This window comes from Daphnia pulex, chromosome 9, assembly GCF_021134715.1.
Source record: "Daphnia pulex isolate KAP4 chromosome 9, ASM2113471v1".
In the NCBI taxonomy this organism is placed as follows: Eukaryota; Metazoa; Arthropoda; class Branchiopoda; order Diplostraca; family Daphniidae; genus Daphnia; species Daphnia pulex.
The window spans coordinates 6,407,593-6,429,096 of NC_060025.1; the positions used below are offsets into that span (position 1 = coordinate 6,407,593).

At 39.0% G+C, this 21,504-nt stretch overlaps 1 long non-coding RNA gene across 1 annotated transcript; it reads right to left on the reverse strand.

Moving 5' to 3' along the window:
• Nucleotides 1–2,549: 2,549 nt before the first annotated feature.
• On the reverse strand, nt 2,550–18,237 carry LOC124202425. Its single transcript, XR_006878089.1, has 5 exons — nt 17,794–18,237; nt 4,592–4,946; nt 3,082–4,519; nt 2,732–2,901; nt 2,550–2,670 (listed from the first exon to the last, which is right to left on the reverse strand). It is a non-coding gene; the product is annotated as an uncharacterized LOC124202425 (long non-coding RNA).
• Between the last annotated feature and the right edge of the window lie 3,267 nt (nt 18,238–21,504).

Sequence of the window (21,504 nt, forward strand, 5' to 3'; positions counted from 1 at the left end):
AAGAAATTTGACCTACGACGATCTGTCACATTATTAAACAGGCCTCCCCATAAATTTAAGGCCGTGTGAACTGTCTCCCGACTAGTCAAATCAGTTTGCTTGTTTTGCTCAAACTAAGACCATGGGTGGATATCCACAGGCCATCGTGTGCCACTAGGGGCACACCTTTCCCCCTTTTTGGATTTATTTTGCGCTTTTCTATTCTCTTCTTCTCTTCCTCTTTTTATTTCAACTTTCCCACCAGAATGAACAAAAATTAGAGGTTAAGTGATCTTTCTATGCTATACCCTCCGTTAAGCACGTGATTATAACTTAGCCGTCCTAGCTTTTTTTACTTTATTAGACACGCCACAGGCATTTTTTTCTGAATTGCAGCGTTGCCAGACTAAAGGAAACCCACTATCTTATTAGCAGAATGAAAATATTCTATCCAATTCATCCATATCGTGGGTAGTCTTCAGCAAGGGTGGCAAAAGGAATTTTGTGCGGTTTTCAACAAGTTGTTTTGTTTGATAAAAATTTTGTATGGATACTAATTCCAATATTTTCATTAAAACAAGTTTTAAATATGAATAGGAAGTAGTTTCCCAGATATATACTTCACCGTAAAATCTTTAGTTATTCAGATGTACTATGTCTTCTTGAAAAGTAGGATTTGGTGGAATCTTTGAAGTTTATGTTGTTGAGAAACTTATTGGCATCTTTCTTGCTGAATGTGTTTAATGTCAGGATGATGGGTATTAAGTGATCTTTTTGTCAGACAAGAAAATTGACGGAACAAATTAAAAATTAATGTTGCCATAGAATAATCTTGAAAATTTTGGTTGGGATATATTTATTACATCGCGTTGTGCGTGTGACTTCGTGTTTGATTGATGGGTTGTTTGATGGAAATGTTCCATCAAAGATGGGCAATCAAGAAACAATATAACTTAATGTGACTTTATAACAGATACGTCCCATTAAAACACGGTCCAATATTTACTTTGATCCATTTGTCCTCCATGAGAAACTTCCATTTCTTGAAGGGGATATTTACGGCTTCTTCCATCTTGCAAAATGAAAAATGTCAACTAGAGTTTGCCATGAGTACTTTTTTCTTCCTATATAGTTGCTGCTGCCTAATTTCCGGGTGATTCAATCTTCATCTACTTGTGCATTTGGCAGAGTCAGCAGCTCGACTCTATAATAACGCTGCAACGTGTTAGGGGAGAGAGGGAGGTGGAAACAGGAATTAGACGGATGGAGCTGTAGGCTACTGAGAAAAGTTATGAAGAAAAAAAATATAGAAGACAGGCAAACACAAGAGAAGACTTAAATAAAGAAGAGAAAAAAAATACAAAAAAAATGAATGCAATAAAGAATAAAATTGAAAGAAGAATAGGAAAAACACCAATATTAATTGAATAAAACGTATTTTGAGAAGAGGAGCCTGAAATCCACTCATTTCACCCACTTGAATCCACAGTATCGTCGTCTTTCTAGTCATCGACTTCACTAGAGAAAGAAAGACGCTTCGAAAATTTCCTCTTGCGTTTTCTTGATGAACCAGGAGAAGGTGAGGGTTGTTCCTTGACTGGAGTCTTCGTATTCGAAGTATCTTTTAATTCAATTTAGTGTTCATTTTTGCATCGTAGATCACACTCTCACTGCCTTCAGACAGGATCAATTGTCTGTTCTTGTTCATGGCCGATTCAATGTACTTCAATTGGGAAGAGTCAAGAGGCTGAAGACTACGGATGATATTGCCGTCTTGGAGTTTAATTTGATTTGATAAACAATGTTGTTGCAAACGGGCCGGCTCCTACATTTTTGGCTCTAGCGGGAGGAAATAGGCTCTCGTCTGCGTCGTCTAATTATTTGATCGTGTCAGGATGGGAAGAAAAAATCCCGAGCTGACCGTCCTTGTTCTTCTTCCCACTCGAGTAGACAAACATTAATTGCTTCCGCGCGATTTGAGCCTATGTTGACTACCATGTGGAAGAGGTCACGGCTAAGATAATATGCCAAGATAATATGCTTGCATACAACTGTAACGTATTCAGCTTACTTCTTTGTTCCTTTTTTCCAAAGTAAAAATGTACGTTACACGGAAAAAAACACAACCAATAGTCTCACAGAAGTAAAAAGTTTTATAAAAAGAGAGCAAACCATACTCAATGTTGATTATAAACAACAACATCAACATTGTCCAAACAAGTTTAGAGAAAACTACCTGAGAAAGTAATGGAGAAGTTTCTAAATCATCCAATTCCATGTTAATGCTATCAAACACCGAGAAATGAAACAATTTTTCACCAAAATATAAATTCACTGAAACAGAACGAGTAAAACTTTTCCCTACAGCTTTAGAAGAAAGCAATCCAACATCAAAAAGAAATCACAACGGCAGAAGACTATTTGACATAATAAAGAAAAACTTTCATGTCATGAGGTTTTATTCAAAGAAATTTTCTTATGCAAAAAATACTAAATAGGAAAACATAAACTGGAAGCCAAATTTAATTTGAAGAGATTCATTTATTTTCCAAAACTGTTACAATCTTCGTGAAAAAAGAAAATAAAAGAAAATCAGATGGGAAAAAAAGGATAAAACTTTTTCTGGATTGATAGTTGATAACGAAATTAATTTCCATTCATTTTTGAAGCACGATAAGCAATCATTTCGTCCTAATGTAGATGTGAATGTAATTTTAATTACCTTTAAAATGAATAATTAAAATTAATATACCTTAGCTTCCTTGGTTTTCTTGTGGATGGTTGGTAAGTGAGACGTGAGCATCACGAAATTGGTGTTGTTAAGTCGGCATTTTCCATTCCACTTGTTTACAAATGCTTGGGCAACTGAAGGCTTTACTGCCAGCTCTACAAAAGTTGTCTTTGCTGATTTTTCTTTACGTTCTGTAGGTCACGGCGTCGTGATCACAGACAGCCATTAAAATTAAATATGGAAAACACAATAGTAATTTTCTAAATGAACTTTAAAAAATAATTTTTAAATTTGGGAAAACAAGATCACACAAAATATGCCACCAATGTAGACATGTAAATTGAAAAAACACATAAATACATTTTACTCACGGACACTTGCAAGATGATCCCGAAAGGACATCTCGTTTCCAGAAGCCAACCAAGTCTTTCGAACTTTACAGTCCTTATAGGAGTGCTGTCCTTCTTTACAAAAAAAACACGTCCATGGTTGTTGTGATGGCATCCTTTTCGTCTTCTTCGCGGCATTCTTTTGCTTTCTTGTCCGCCGCCGATTACATTTCACACAAAAAAAATTGAAATCGGATTGCCGAATGAATGGAGTGGAACAACAGCCACCACAAGTCAAGTGCAACCCCCCACCGAAGAAACAAAACTAAATAGACAGATAGCCCCCAGTCGGTGTGTAGGGCGGATTTCACGACTCACAAAACAAAAAAAAAGAAAAAAGAGGTCTATAGCATATCTAGATGTCTATCCCATATGAGGAGAGTTTTGAGTTTTGTTATGTTTGTTATTATTATTATTCATTTCTTGTTTCCCTTTTCCCGCTTTTTGGTGTTATAGTTATTTTTTTAATGCAAAGTTTTTACATCAATCAGAGGAATCAAAACAGTGTCATTTGGAAAACAAAGAGGGAAAAACATCAAGGTCAAAAGGTCATCAAAGAAACAACAACAGTTGTTGTCACAAGCCTCTCTCGGCATGGTCCCTGTCATTCCTTAAAAAAGAAATCATCGAAAAGATGCAGTGCACACTTCGTGCAGATCTACATCCGGATAACAAAAGGATAACGAGGGAGAAGCGGTATCGGTTGATCGAAGGTAACCTCTCACGGCTGCACATTGGCATGACAACGATCCCTTGTTTTGTCTCTGCATACAGCATCGATTTTTGACGGTGTCCGACCCAACTGGCGAGAGAAAGAAAAGGCAAGCCGGGACTGTAGTAGCAGTAGCAGCAGCAGCAAGAGACAACATATATGCATGGGAGGAAGGCCATTTTGTCCATATACATCCAGCGCTCTTTTTATTATTATTTTTTGTTGAGTGAGCGGTGCGGAAGCGGAAGGAAATATGCCGGATCGTCACGAAAGACGCTCTGCCGACAGAACAGCAGTATAACACACGACGGATGCCCATAGTTTGGGTGGGTGTTGGTGTATAAAAAAACTGTGGTGATCTTTTATATTCTTTTTCGAAAGGGTAGAGAAAGAGAGGAGGAAAAACGCAACGACAAATATGAAAAAACAATGTGTAAAAAAATCCCTTCATTCGGGTGCCCCTCGTCTGTTTGGACACATCGTGCCGGAAAACATGAAACTTGCTGTACTGGAATTGAAGGAGACCGCGGCCATTAACTACCTCCTCTGGTATGGGCATCTGGCGCAGACATATGTCCTCTAGATTTTCTGTATTGAAATTCCTTGGTTCTGTGTGTTCGATATTTCCAAAAAAAGAGTTTTCCTCCATGTTCTCTTCTTCCAACTCCTTTTCCTCTTTTTATTGTTTGCTTGGCCGAAGTTAAGTTTCTGTGATTGACACGAAACAGAAATTTATCAAGCAACTACGACAACGGTAACAGACTGTACAGAAAATCTTACTTCGATTGTAATTTGACTAAACTCGTCTAAAACAACGTCTTTGATAATATTAGCCATAGTGATAGTTGAGGGCTATACGTGGTTCCAACACAAATCGTTTTTCCTTTTTTTCAAGAATGATTTTCTCGAAAAACCGAGTAAGTCCAGCGAGTAAATACCAATGCCCTGGTGTTTCGGACGTCCAAATTACATCTGATGCCAATATTATCCCAAGCACTTCGTTCGTGCGATACTGGCAGTCGAAATTCATGAATAACGTGTTTCCTCGAAATCTTCAAGTTCGTTCACGATCAACAACGAAGTGTTTTCACTCAACAAGACATCGGGTACGTTCTTGCAGTTGAAGCCAAGTAATCTAAAGGGGGAAAATATTCAATAATTAGAATTTTAGAATGCACTAATATTTATAATCAAGTTATTTACACAAAATCGTATTCATAAATAATGAAAATTCCTTTTGCTGCAATTGCAACAACAAGGTCTTCATATCTCGCAACATACGGAGAAAGAAGCAATGGAAAATGTTCCTCTATAGATTCATCTATATTAATACCATCATCTCCATAGGTGGTGGGCAACCGGTTGAGAAAGTCATTTCGCGTGAGGAAGCTGAGAAGAGGAAGCTACTAGTATTCAGCAGGCCGTGTGTACCAGAGGCTTCACGAAGGGGTAGCGTAGACTGTTACACTCAAATTCAATTGTATTATAAAGAGCTCGTTTTGTTAATTTGACTAACGACACGTTTGTCCCATTAAAGTGTGGTGTGTGCATCTGCTGGCAAGTCCATCCACGGCACGCCGCCATAACTTCAATCTTGGTTCCGAGATTTTTTTCTTCGGTGCTAGCTTGTTGAACGCTTTCACGATAATGGGTAATACATTAACAAAAGCTTTAAACACTCCAGCTAGTCAGCTGACCAGCTTCATCAGTGTTGTATCGTATTTAGGATAACTTGACGATCTTGAATCCAAAAGTATCTGAGGAGGTCTCCTAGCTCTATCAGCATCGGCGGCAGCATCGGCCTCGGCCAACCTAGCCTACATGATAGTTGCTTACAGGACGGCTTTAGTTGCAGTAGAAGCAGAGCTTAAGTAATCGTCAACATATTTCCTCTCACATACAACAACGGTCATTTTATCGTTCCTAACATCTTCCATAATTCGTTGCATCGTGTGGATTGTGGCGAAGGGCGAACAGCTTGCGCAGAAATACAGCTGATTCATTTTGTAGACCTCTGATTCCAACAAATTTGGTTCCCGCCTCAGGAAACAGAATTACTGTCTTCTGCAGACAACAGGAAGCGGCTTAACATGGCTTCGATAGCCGAGGCCCAAGCGACCTCATATTGGCGGAAGGGGGTGACGACAACTACCAATGCGAGTTGAAGTGCAGGGCCACTTAGCGTAATGTCATTTTGAGACTTTCCCTCGAAAGAGGCAGCGGAGTCGAAAGAAATACGTAATTTCACACCGTTGTATCATAGGCCAGGTCGTGCCAGGAGATATTTCTAATCCGCAGGAATCTGGACTGACGATGCGTAGTTTTTCTAGCGTCCTTTGATTTCGCCGTTTCCTAGTTTTTTTTCAAATCCGTCTGAGAATGAAATCTCTTAGAGAAGACGAGGGGTGATCCGACGAATTCCAACGATAACCAGTTAACGTGGTTTTGTAGAGGATACAGATTGACATTTCGCAAGAGACAAGCGGAGGGGAGGGAAGTTGTTTGGAGTAGGTTGTTAATTAATGGGCAATTTTTTGTAGATTTTCTTAGAATAAAAAAAATGGCGCTGAATGAATTGGTTCAGAAAAACGTTTAAATTTGTTTCATATTGGGAATGATATGTTAATTTTTTTTAATTTACTGTGTGGAATCGTTTGGTTTAAAGATCCTTTTGGGATTTTTTACTGTTCAAAAGAAGTTCTCTAATTTTATCATTATACGGGTATTGGTAAAAGAGGAAAAATATTAGAAGAGTACGTGAAAAATAAAAAATTTTGATTTTTTCATTTGACAAAAGCTAACAAGTTTAAGAATTTGTTTGTAGTGTGTGGGTAAACATATCTGAACGACAAGCATATATTCATTGCCTAATCTCTATTTAAACCATTTAATTTGGGTTGCACAAAGCAAGAGATTAAGTTTTGTTTAAAGGGAGATACAGTATAGCTTGTGTCAGGAATTAGCAATGATCAACGCAAAACCCCACTAGATACGAGAATTGTAACGGTAACCCAATAAGAATAATAGAACTGCTGAATGAAACCTTTGCTTTTCGAAAATGGAATAAAAATTAATTGTAGCCATTCCTCTCAAGATTGGAAGTAAGAATTTTAGTGGATTCCTTGGTGACATATCTCCATTACTGATTGGTTCCAACAAGCTAAACGATTCGCTAAAGCTGAAATTAGACTAAAAAAATAACTACTAAAACTACTAAAAACCTACTAAGACAAAAAAAGATATTTGTGTGATCGTTTTACAGAATAAGCTTTGCCCTTTCAAAAACTTTCAGGAGATATCGAAAACCATATTTCTATTACTGGATATAAAGAATGGAAAGAATTAATCATTGTTTATTTAGACGATATAATCATTAAATCAGACACCAATCTAAAACCGCATCTACTTCTGCACACAACTTTGAAACTGCTTAGTGAAGCATGATTAAACATCAAACGAGAAAAATGAGAATGAAAAAAAAGTCATTTTCAAAATGAATTCATAATCAACCCATTCATAACCAAACGCCATAATCAACCGATAATATTCTTAGATGATAAGATGATAAGCACAACTTTAATTCTATTAAGCTTCACATTTCAATGGGAAATGTTAGCTCACTTTTGCATTATTAGACACAGGTGCTGTGTAATGTATTTTCAACTATTGATCTTCTCCTCCCACATCGCTTTCCCTTTTCCGCAACCTCAGCTTCCCCTACCTATCTATAACTAGACATCTGGAACAATCCTGACTCTGCCGAGTCAGACCCCATCACTCACCTCATTATTACCCATACATATTCCTATTGCCTTACTGTCAAATCTTTCGGGGTACCTTATTTCCCTTCATCCAATTTCCCGCCAATGACCATGTAATTTGGAGGCATCTCCAAATTACATCGGTTACACGCTAGTATTTAACCCAGCAGCCACGGCATCCTCGCAAGTCAGTAGCAGTCCGTAGCCGGTAGCATCAGCAGCAGCAGAGACAACAGCAGCAGCAACAGCCGACAGTCCGTCAGTCAGCCGAGCCGCCGATCGTCGACCCGTGGTCTCCTCCTCCTGCTGTTCAACAGCAGCTACTCTCCCTCTCTATTCTACCTTGCTACTCTCTCTCTCTATTCTCCCTCGCTATTCTCTCCTGCTACTCTCCCTCTATTCTCCCTCTCCTCTCTTCCTGTCAGTGAAGTGCTTGTGTAAGTGTGTGTATGTGCTCAGTGTCAATACAAGTGAACGCTCTCTGAAATACTCTCTACATGCTGAATTAAGTGTTATATTAGATGTCATCTTCACTTCTTTGAAACCATAATATGTTTATGAATTAATTTTTTATATTGCTAAACTGACCACAGAAGGCAATACTCTTTTATCAATTGTAGGACATTTTCGTATTTTCTTTTCTTTACCTGATGTAACGTATTGATCTTTTCCCCTGACATTGCTTTTACCTTTTTTCCGCAACCTCAGCTTCCCTCACCAATCAAACAATCTATAATTAGATATATAGAACAACCCTGACTCTGCCGAGTCAGATCCATCTCTCATCTTATTATCACCTATATGTATTCTTATTGCCCTCCTGTCAAACATTTCGGGGTGCCCTTTTCCTTGTCCAATCACCGTGTAATTTGGAGCTATCTCCAAATTACACCGGCTACGCAACTAGTATAAAAGCCCCTACAAGGACAACATCCTCGAGAGTCGAGACAAAACCCAGTCATAGTCGCTACCAGCCGCAGCCAGCAATCAGCCGCCAGTTGTCGACCGCTCCGTGGTCTCCTCCGTTCGCTTCCGGTCTTCGCCACTAGCCGCCGTTCTCCCTCTCCACTCTTCGTCTCTATCCTCCCTCTCAGTTCTCCCCCTCTACTCTCCCTCTTGCTTGTGTATCGGTGTCAATACAGTTCATACAGAAGACGTTTCTCCCACTCTTACATCTGGAGCCCAACCTCAGCTCGATCCACGACCCTACCACTACTACGCTCCACCGCCCAACTCAGCCCGACACCTAGACACAACCTCATTATACCGCCCAACGCAGCTCGAATCATCTTGTAATCTCCACACTGACTCAACTTTATTTCAACCACTCAAAAAAAACTAAGGCATGCTTTCTCTCATCGATAAAGAAATATCAACAACTTACGAAAAACTCACATCCATCCAAACTGTAAAATTTACTAGCCAAACCAAACCCAAGAAAGTAAACAATCATGAGAAAAGACCTTTACAGTAGAGAAAAATAAAAATGAATGTCCTTAAAGAATAGTTGCTATCACTCTACGTGAAAAAATCCCCCATTTCAGCGGACGTTTAGATGGCATATATATCCCGTCATCGATTGGTTTAAACAGGCCAAACGAGTCGCCAAAGGCGGAAATTGGTCCAAAGAACAGATGAAACGTTACTTTCCCGAACGATTCAAAGAATCAGCCCTGTTATTCCAAGAAAACTTGGACGATCCAGACAACCCAGAATCCGTCACAGAATACAATGAATGGAAAGATTTAATCATAAAATAATTTATGGACCCTTCTGAGAACCAAATTTCCAAGAACGAACTATCTGAAATCAAACAAAAAGCTAACGAACGATTAAGAGATTTCCGCGCACGTTTAGAGAAATTATTTGCTAAAGCCTGCAACGAAAAACTTTTTCATAGCACAAACGAAGATATGACTCTCATAAGAAATGACATCTTGAAAAATGCATTCGAATTAGGACTCAAAGGCGAACTACTCCCAGGTTATGAAAATAGAGTACCATCAGTAAATGCTGACTATCCAACATGTGTAGCCACCACAACAGAGGTGGAAAAGGAAACAGCAGGAAGAAAAAAATTCTAGGATTCTCAATTTAAACTGAACTAAAACTCCTAAGTTTCACATCCTAATTTATCCCATCCCTTCCATTTTTCTTCAAACTGTTTCTTCCCCGTAACTACGTTTATAATTCTCCTGCACGCCTAAAAACGTTCTCCTTTCTTTTTGTGAGCCCTTTCTTAACCTCTTTTACTTATATCTTGGTCTCAAACGCCCGGTAACGAAAATATTATGACTATTATGACTTACCACAAACTGGAATAATATATCTCTCCGAGACCTATTCAGTAATAGGTACGTCTCTCGGAAACCAACCCACTTAACGTTATACCCAGAATTTACAACCCTTCAATGTAGACCAAGTGAAAAAAAAAACTTTTAGCTTTTCAACAGTATGACAACAGTATAACCCCCACTTCCTTAATTTATTCAACTCCACGATACAACAAAAAATATAGAGCTAAAACAAAAGTTTTACCTCGGGACAAGGCCGAATCTTCAGAACCAAAAAGGGAGTACCCAGTACCAAAGAATATTGACGCATTGGACTTGCGAATGTAATGAAAATTTATATTTAAAAGATTTGAATTTAAAAGATTTGATTTCAAACTCAGAAACCTTTAAAACACGTTAAAGGATAAACTTACGCCTTCACCAATTCTAGGACATCTCATTCTAGAACATGGATGCCTACCAATAAGGCGTCGACGCAGTTTCTATTTTAAAACCTAAAGAATTTAGAAACCTCTCCCACGAAGTCCCCACCTTTCATGCACACGATATGGAACAAGTATACCCATTTATTTCGACCACATTTCGTCGAAAAAGTCTTGGATAAAGATGATCCTTGCATCAAACGACATCACCACTTTATACCCTACTGGAAATGCTGACACTTTGAGCAGCTCTCCAATACAGATCCGGTGACGCTAAATTCTCACCCCATCATCAAAGGACTAGAAAGGTTGTAAAAAACAAATATTGTGCAAATACTACTAAAACTAAAAAAGTCTAAAGAAACCGTTTTAAAAAGTACTCATCTACGCTTGAATGTCCCTTTTCGAAAGCTATTCTAAGCAATAGAAACCTCGGAGAGCAACACCTTCAAACGTACTTGTAATGTATTTTAAACTATTGATCCTTTCCCACATCGCTTTCCCTTTTCCGCAACTCAGCTTCCACATCAGCTAATCAATCTACAATTAAATATCTCTGACTCTGCCGAGTCAGACCCATCACTCACCTCATTATTGCCCATACGTATTCTTATTACCCTCCTGTCAAACCTTTCGGGGTACCTTTTCCCCTGATCCAATTTCCCTCAATCACCGTGTAATTTAGAGACATCTCCAAATTACACCGGCTACGCTGCTGGTATATAACCCAGCAGCCACGACATCCTCGCCAGTAGTAGTAGCATCGACAGTAGCAGCAGCAACAACCGCAGAGCAGTCACCAGCAGCCACCGGAAGCAGAGTCCAGCCAACAGTCCGTCAGCAGCCAGCCGCCGGTCGTCGACCACTCCGTGGTCTCCTCTACTTGCTATTGGATAGCAGCTACTCTCCCTCTCTATTCTCCCTCTCTATTCTCCCTTTCTATTCTTCCTCTCTATCTATTCTCACGCTTCGCCACTCATCTTGTGAACACTGTGTGTATGTAAACGTGTAGTGCAGTTCTCCTAATAAACATATTAGAGCTTCAACGTGTTCGCTACACAACCCTCTATATGAAAATGGTAGCAATGAAAGGCCAAAGCGCCACCAACTCCATGTGAGCACCAAAGTCTATCACTACATAAAACAAAGATATTTCCTTTCTTAAACTTCGAAAGCAAACTATTGAATAAAAACCCTCTCAATGGTGTAGGGTATTTTTGGCTTAATACTAAATGCTAATTTCGATGACACCTTATCGGTGTCATGTCCTCAACTGGTGAAAGAAGCTTAAATTAAGCAAAAATACTGCAGAGGTCCTTAAAGGCCGGACGTACATGGATAGTTTGTAATATTGGGATGCGCTCCAACAGCAACATAATTATATTCCTCTGGAAGACCAAACTAATGGACTAGGAAACATTTTATGTGGAAGGGTAAAATTACTTTAAAAAGCTAATTTCTATGACACCTAAACTGTGGCATATCCTCGACTGGTGAAAAGAGCTTAAATTAAGCAAAATACTGCAGTGGTCCTTAAAAGCCGGACGTACTAAGAGTTTAAGATAGGAATGAACTATTAAGAAATTTACTTCCGTAGTTTTACGGTTGTTTTTTTTTGTTATAAGAACAACTTTTGCTAAGAATTGCTAATTGTTTTATGATCAAGATAGCACATTTTGAGTCATATTTCTTATTAGTGATTTTCTCAAATTATACTTAGTGAACTTTATTAAGATATAAAAGTTAAGGAATAAAAGCACAACAGAATACCAAGTTACAAAATAAGCCTAATGCTTTTTTCTTCTTTGGAAAGAAATTTAACCAAAAGGGTTATTAATCTTCACCATCGTTTGTGAAAAAATTGATCAAAATTCAAGAAACTACATTTTATGAAAAATTTTAAATTTCGTTTTATGTGATGATGTTTTATGTAACTAAATAATAAACATTATTTACATGCAATGAAATGTTTTTTAAATATAAAAACTGTAATGCAACCTCCATATAATAAAACTGACATCCCTGCGAAAGTAATTGTTTGCAGTTTTTTTACATTGAAAACTGGCAAAAATCAACTGAAAACATCAGGGTCAGGGATGATGTCAATTTAATTTAATGAAGGTTGCAGGACAGTGATTATATTTATTTTTTCTAATTGTTCAACAATTATGGCATGTAAATAATTTTATTATTATTTAGTTACATTATCTAAAAATTGCATTAATACACAATTTTTATTTCTTGTTTTTTTTAAACAATGGAAAGTCAGACCAAAAACGTAAATTTATGTTTTCAAAGAGTAAAACATTATTTTGCATCTTGGGATACTATGCGGGGCTTGGTTCATCAACTCCAACTTTTAAAGCTTAGTAAAGATCACTAAACACCCCCCTTGCTTGGGGTGCTCGTAGCGGAATTTAGGGGGTGAACCCTGTCATTCGTCCCATTCTCCCTCTTCTCCCCGTTCTCGCGCTAAAAAGGAACACATCCATTGTTGGGAATTTATTGCATCCCAACAGTGATCGACATTATTGCTATTGTTAATTCTGTGTAATTTGTAGGGACCTCAACAGAGGGCCCCAATTTTACCCTCTCTTCCCATTCAATCTATTGTTCCCTACCCTACTCAACCCTAAACCAACTATTGAAATACCAAAATGCTGTATTATACGGCAGTGTGAAATATAAGGACGAACTAGCAACAACAAAGGTGTCATCTCTTATCTCAATCTTGGAAGTTGAACGGTCGACACCGCCAACAAGAGTTCCATTTCCAACATGGTCCTTCGAACCGGAGTTTTCTCCAACCAGTGTTAAGTTAGTTTCGCTCTATCACACTCAAATCTTTCTCTCGTTATCTCCTTTTGCTTAATCATTGCCGCCATTTATCAAAGAAAATTGTGTTTAATTATGGCAGGTCAGTCATTTATTAGAATCTTTTTCTCTCTCTCTGAGTTTAACTTGTTCTCAGGGGTCTAGTAAGCAAATAGATCCCTCTAAACAGTAAATTATTTTTCTTCTCTCTCTTGAATTAAAGCTAAAATATTTCCTCAAAGTTTCTTAAAATTAAAATAGGATTCCTAAATCATTTTTGAAGGGGGATTTCTTTTTTTGTCACGTAAATTATCATCGCCTAAGTTGATTATTCTCTCTTCCCTTTCAACAAATTTTTTTTTTTTGGGGGGATATTGCTTTCCAATATCTAAGATTGGGCAAACTTGGGAACTTCCCTACCTCTTTAACGTGTTCACCTCGTGTGAGCCTTAGGTTAAATTCCCTCTCTATCTCTTGATACGCCTCCCGGCATTGTAAAAACGAATCTCAGCTGATTGGGTTCACTGCCCGTTCTTTAAAAATGGGATAACGCGGGAATCTCTTTCCTTTCAAGAATTTTTTTTTGGGGGGGCTTGCTTCCCTACCTCTTAGATTGGGAAAACGCGGGAACTTCTCTAACCCTTCAATGAGTTCGCCTCGTGTGAGCCCCAGGGTGAAAAGACTTAAATAAATTATCGCTCTCTTTGCTATGGCCTTAGACCATTTCCCGAAAACAAATCTCTCTCATTTTTTGAATTAATTTGCATTGTTTGTTATTCAATCATTTGGGTAAATCTCTCTCTGTCTCAGAAGGCACAACGATCTCTCTAAATACGACAGAAAAATATTCTCTTTTTTGGGGGGCTAGGCCGGTTTCCCCTTTAAACTGGAAAAAACGCGGGAAAATTCTCTACCCTTTCAACGCGTTCGCCTCGTGTGCGCCTTAGGGTGATTAAAACTTGAATTTTTTTTCTCTCTCTCTATTTACAAAGGCCTTCCGCCATTTCGAAACAAATCTCGCGCTCTTACGCTCTTGCATTTTTTGTTTGCTTAAAGGGAAATCTTTCTCTTTTTCTGAGAAGGCACAAAGCGCCCTCTGAGCACAAAATTGGGAATTAGAAACCGCCGTCTTGCGGCAAAAACTCTTTAAATTCTCTTTCCTAAAAATTGTTATTATGCCGTTTGTGGGATTGTAAGGAGCTAGAAAATTACCCTAGCTCCAAAATCATTCAGTTTTTGCAGATATCTTCACATAAAGGAATTCAAAGAAAGTGGAAAAGACAGCAGAATTTAATTCGGCACCACGAATCTCCGAAGACCGAGCAGAACAACAAACAAAAAGGCTAATCAACTTAATCAAAACATTAATTTAAACTAATTATCTTCTTTTCGTACTCTCAGCAGCTCCTTAGGAGCCACCTCCAACTCACAATGGCTCCAAATTACGCAAGAACTTTAATTAAAAAGCATATCACCCGTATCATTAACCTCGTCGAAACGTACAAATCAACAGAAATGACGTTGGAAGCGTTTATCGAAGTCGAAAAATTAGAAAAAAAGCTAGATGGATTCTACAAAACTTATGAGATATTCTCAAAAAGGGTCCAGGCTGAAATGTACAAAGAAGGCGAAGACCAAGAAGAGATCAATGCAGACATCGACACCATGTACCAAACAATGGACGATGTTATTGTCGCCAAAATTCACATCTTAAAGAAAAAACGAAGAGAATGGTTAGACAAACTCGAAAAGGAAGCAGATGACGAAGAATGGGAGAAGGACAGAGAAAGAATGCTCCAAATTCTCCAACATCAGGCAGCAACCCAGGCAGCAAACCAGGCAGCAACCCAAGCACAACTCAATCGGGACATAATCAGTCAGGTGATCGCAGCCATCTCAACAGCCTTTTCAGTGCCCGTCGCTCCAGGAGATGTCAACTTATCACCAACAGCTTCTCAGGAGCCAGCTTCTCAAACAAATCCAGTAATAGAGTCAATTCTCAAAACCCTCTCAACATCTCAATTTGCAGCAGTATTAGTGCCAAACCCAACTCCACTAGAAGTGTCGTCGCTTACGACAACAAGCTGTAGTTTTCAAAACACCCCTTCATACCAGTCAAAAGAAAATATCCAGACGGAAGAAAAAGAGACTGGAACGGCCAGTCTCCCTCACCCACCGAAAAAAGGAGACTCACTCTCGGATTCTCCGGATGGGCCAGACGGATATCCCGACAAAAAAAGGTTTGAAAGGAACGAAATAAAAGAAAATAATTCCTTTGTTTCAAAGTTAGAAAACTCAGCAAATCTGGAAGGAGCAGAAAAAATCCCATCATCGAACGCGAAAAGTTGCTACAGCGACCAAAACGTCAAATCAGCCCAGTCAAAAGAAGTCCCGATGGAAAAGGAGCCTGGAACAGCCAGTCTCCAACAACGACCAAAAAAAGGGCTATCAATCTCAGATATTCCGGTCAAATCCAGTGGAAACAAAGACGAAAAAAGGTTTGAAGACGAGCTGAAAGCAACTAACCTCAAATTTGCAAACTTAGATGGTGTAGATGCAGTGGAGTCCAAAAATCTCTTGAGCTCCTCTAGCAACGAAAAAACTGCTTGCACACTCATTATTCAAGAAGCTCCAGCTACTCCGGCAGAAGCTCCTCGTCCTCTCATTATTCTAGAAGCTCCAGCTACTCCGGCAGAAGCTCCTGGTACTCTCAATCTTCAAAAAGCTCCAGCCAATCCGGCAGAAGCTCCTCACTCTCTTAGTCATCAAGAAACTCCTACTTATCAAGCAGAAGTTCCTGACACATTCAATTGTCTAAAAACTAAAGATTCAATTATTAGGATTCCGCCAGCCGGCTCCAAAGAAAAGGATATTCCTACCTTTCTTTTTTTCCCCTCGGGAAGGCCAGCTGCATCGCTGGAAACACTTAACTCTTTTCCGAGTCAACTTAAACAAACCAACTTCTCTTCTTCTGGAAATTTATCATCGTCGCCAGAAATCCAGGAAGCTTCGAAAGAAAATCCTCAAGAAGCCGCTGCATTTGTCAATTCAACAAACGTAGAAAGCAACCAAGAAATCATTCCGAAGTTCAGATCGCCGTGCAGTCAAGCAGCAATTCTTCCGGAATTGGCCAATCAACAAAACTCAATGAAACGGAAGCGCTTGGAGCCAGTAAAACCAGCTCCTAAACGCATCTCAAGGTTACCAAGTATAGAAGAACATCTCATCAACCAGTTGCTGTTCTCTTATTCGTTAACCCAGGTACCAAACAAAATCGTTTCACATCTACTAAAAAATATTCTTGTGTTAAAGGACATTGAAGAAGATTCCAACACACACCAATCGGTATGGGATCCTGGTGGCAAACTTCCAAAGAGTCAGCCAACTCTCAATCGGAATCAAATGGAATGGACAATTAACTGAATCCGTAGCCAGTCAACGAAACAGCTCCTCTTAATCCAGGCCATCCATCTTCAACCGCATTTTCAGATCTCCAATCCAACGGATATCAAGTCGATCAGGATGTCGAGCCAATTGAACGGGCTCTACTGGGGAGTGTGTTGGGAATTTATTGCATCCCAACAGTGATCGACATTATTGCTATTGTTAATTCTGTGTAATTTGTAGGGACCTCAACAGAGGGCCCCAATTTTACCCTCTCTTCCCATTCAATCTATTGTTCCCTACCCTACTCAACCCTAAACCAACTATTGAAATACCAAAATGCTGTATTATACGGCAGTGTGAAATATAAGGACGAACTAGCAACAACAAAGGTGTCATCTCTTATCTCAATCTTGGAAGTTGAACGGTCGACACCGCCAACAAGAGTTCCATTTCCAACATCCATGCTGCGTTGCCAGATAAAACGGCAAAAGAAAACAGATCCGAAAGAGCCCTATATCAAAAGCTTGGGTAGATTCCGCAGAAAGGGTGAGGGAATTAGGACTAAGCTGGGTCGAAATGGAACATTGATAGGGTACACGCACGGAAAATAAAGATTTTTTCTTTTTATTAAAGGAACAGCTAAAACTGACTCAACAGCTGTTCGTCTGCATTTTTTGGGGCTTTAATTAGGCTCCTCCTACCAAAGATGGCTGAACAGCCAAATTTGGGAAGTGGAGCCTAATATAACTTTAAACTTAAATATCTCGCGAAATAAATTTTTCGAGGTAACAAACCTCTCGAAAAAATTATCCCCGTAAAAAATTACCCTAGCTTAGTTAAAAAGAAAAAATCTTTATTTTCCGTGCGTGTACCCTATTCCTTCTAGATTTTGCGTGGTTTCGACTTTCGAATTCAGTAACTTAAGTCAAACAAACTCTAGAAAATAAAAATATATTTATTTTTCTCTTTTTTTTTGTAAAGCGATGCAAAAGACCCGCCCCAAAGCTTTAGAATTTAAAAAAAAATTTAAATCTAGGCTACTAAGTACTAACTGCTACTAACTTTAAGGGAAATTCACAAATCTGCGTTACGCAGGCAAATCTAGATTGCATAGCAGATTAAAAAAGTGTTATTTTATTTCTCCGGAATAATTTTTAAAAAAATAGAGGTCCGGGAATTTAGGGACACTTGACTCGCCAACCCGTAAATAAATATTGCAGTGGTACTCACAAATTTCCCCCCTATTTTGGTTGTCAGATATTTATAGAGAATACCTACAAACATTGATTCTATTAAGTACTTACTTGTTTAAGACTTTCTGGTTGACTTGACTGACTGCCACTACTGTCTGCTGCTGACTGATGCTGACTGTCTCGGTTTTCAAGCTGGTGGCATAGGTTTTATATAACAGTTAGTTTCGCTGAATAATTTAGAGATATGTTCAGATTGGTCACGGTCATACAAAACATGTGTAAAAGGTACCCCCAAAAGATTTTGACATCAGGTCATAAGAGTATGTATGGGCAAAAGTTGGGGTGAGTTATATGGGAGAGTCAATGCTGACTCAGCAGAGGACACGGTGATCGGAGATCTGCAATTATAGATTGGTGGGGTCAGGGGAGGGGATAAAGGAAAGTTCAGCGAGCGGAAGGGAGAAACGGTAGGGATAAAGGATCGATAGGTCCATGCGTGTCGGAAACAGTTACAATATGGTCTTATTTCTTATACCCGCTTATACCTTAACAGATGGATTCGATAGACCTCCGATAGACCAGATCGAGTCGATACGTATAGTCGTATACTAACACATTTTCAAATGAAACCAAAAATAATTTTAAAATTTTGTGTTTGTACCGCTCAATGGCTGCTATAGTATTCGTTTGTTGTGCGCTTCTCATAATTTCTACGTGGCAGATGTCCAGTGTCGTCTGGCGGCTATTCTCGATTACTCGCGCGTTACTACGTCGTCTAATGGACTAAGAATCTTTGCTTTCGGATGCATAGCAATCAACAAACTTTGGGTGTGATTAAAGATTAAATGTAGTTAATTCTGCAAGGACATCCCACTATTTCCGTCTCCTTCACCAAAACGAATGAAGTTGAAAAAAATATGGAAAGATTGAATTCGAATCTTCACAAATATTTGTGCATGTTTAGTTATTAATTGTTAATGTCTTCTCGGGTCGTAAAGGTTGAATTCTACCTACTGAAGAGCAACTTCTTTTAATAAAAACAAAAAAAGTTTAAATGGTAGCAAACGAGCAGAAGGACAAGTATCTCAAAACCTTTCGGTTGATTTCCTGTCGTATAAAAATAGTTTACCTTCGATTAAAATCAGCAGTAGTACCTAGCAGTTTTTTGTACAGTAATGTATATACGAGGAATATAAAAGGAAAAATAAGAAATACAATTTGCTTCGTTTTTTGAATAGATTTATTAAATTAAATTTATATTTTTTATCTTATTTAAGTTATACTAGACGAAAATCAGCGATAACCTTCTGATAGGATATTGTAAGTTTTGACGGAAATGCTTGGATTGTTACTCTCACACTTATACCGCTTTAGAATGAATTCACGATTTAATTACTAAATTGTTTACAACTAATTTAATTAATTATTGCAACAATTTAGACTTAAGGGAAGTGTGACGTTATAGAAGATGCGACGAAATCGTCGGACGAAGCTTGCGCCATTTCAAAGAAACACTATTTTGCACAGATAGATTGCTTTCGTTACACAGTTTCCAATAAATAAATGTAATAGAAAACACAAGTCAATGTCTTATTGTTGTAAAATTTACGAGCGGACGGCTGGACGCGGGGAGAGTATGTTTTTTTCAAAACAGACTACAAATGCCATAGTTATGCTACCCATCGCTAGATGGAGAATGAGGCAATATCACTGGTTTACGGCAATGACAAAGGAACGAGAGCAAAAAAAATGCATGCATGCTACCAACTGCGATAATGCATCACTCGATTTCCGCATAACTCATTTACATTTTTCCAATAGAAAACTGACTAATGCACGCAGTCCAGATATCAATTTCTTGGAATACGACAAATTGAAAACTTCGCATTGGATACACTATACATATCTGATGTTTTACTGTTGTTCGTGACCATAAAAAGATGCGGGAGGAAACGCTGCAATTCAATTCCACGCCAAACAAATTTCTCGATTGATTTAACATATATAGGAAAAGATTAGTAGGCTACTTTTGGCGAAAAAAAAAAATTTCCTGAAAAAAAAACATCGCGGAGAAAAAAACAATAAAAACGGATTGTTGGGTAACGCATAAAATTCCACTTGCATGGAATAGACGCTTGGCTTGGCTTGATGTATAAAGCTCAACTAAAAGGGAATGTTATATCTCAACCTTGAAGAGATGAGAGGAGCGCGCTTTCCATGGACGTGCTGCTGCAACTACCGCTCGGGACCATAACGCCAAGCGCCGAGCGGCACATCTAGATGTGCAACAGCGACAGCCAAACAGCAACAGTATCCGCCAGCAACAGCAGCAGCAGTAGACGGCAGTACATAAACTTGATTGAAGATAAACTTGAAACTTAGCTGGCTGAAGGGCAGTTATGTTAATGACATGTCGAATGAATCCAGTCGAACGAAAAACACTCGAGGGAAGGTGATTTAATTTCAACGACGTTTTTATTTAATCAGGTCCGCGGGAGGTTGTGTGTAGTATAGTGGCTCATATAATATCTAGTACGTGCCACAGCGGAGAGATGATGTTTTCGTTTGGGGGCCTCTCGCCAGCAGCTTGCCAAAGCATCCATCCAACAGTCCGTTATTACATCAAATAAATAATTTCGCCTCCGGTTCATCCACTTATTCCGATGGAGGCGGACAGAGAATGATGACGAATGGTTCGCTTTTTTCGTCAATATGTAAGAAATCGCAGGGCACGAGTTGCTTTTCATTGTCCACTTGTTGCTGTCACTAGCTATCGCTTGCCGTCTGTTGGGTTTCCTAATCGTCGCAAACAATCTTCCAAGTAGTTCTAATGAACCACCTCTCCTTGCTGCACCAGGTGTGGTACACAAGTTGGGCACCGCACTGAAGCGTTCAAATGACGAAACCAAAGGTTGGAAGAAAAAAAAAGGAAAACTAAACAAAAACAACGGGGAAAAAAAGCTGTCGGACGAGAGAGACCTGGAGGGTCCTTTTTCTTGGTCATCTCATTTGCATATATGGCCATCGACTCTGCCGCCATTATTATTACTAAGGGGTGGCCCAGCGTAATTTTTGTTTTTCTTTCTTAGCTTTGATGTTTCTGAACTACTGCTGCTTCGGGAAAAAAAATCAAAAGCTTTTTTTCTTTCTTTTCCCTCTTATCTTTTATCCCGTTTCCCATCGGCGCTCTTTCTATATATCCTTCTATCTGTATATCTATACTCACTTTCCCACTTATATATATTTCTCGTCTTTTCTCTTCTATTTAAATTTTATGTGTTGAAATTTGTTGAGTTCATTTGGACGAGACCTGCCTTTAGACATTGTGCGTGTGTGAAAATAGTTTTCACTGCCCGCAGTCAGCAGTCGGGACTCTATGCAGCACTCCGTTGGCACCTCACCGACCGCGGATCAATCGCCGTGATTTATCAGCCGATACCGCACCGCAACAAAGTGTTACCAACTGATGGGTCCATCCAACGAGCCCTATTCCTATCTTCTTCTTCATTAAAAAAAGAAAAAAAAAATGCCTTTACGTATATTTGTTGGTGGAGGTGGGAGGAGGAGAATCGTAACGACTTGAGCGAGTCGAGAGTCGGCGTGCCGCCGTAAAAAAAAGAAAACCCCAAAAAATCTCACTCGTAAAAACTCGAAAAAGAAAAATAAAAAAACAAAAAAACAAAACAAGAAAAAGAGATAGAAATAATAGCGAGTTCTCCGTAAAAAGACGATATCTGATCACGCGCGTCCTATACGGAGGAGGAAAAAAAAGGGGCGAAAGAGATTGCGTCGTCGACCGGCAGCGTGAAATAGGTTTTTCCT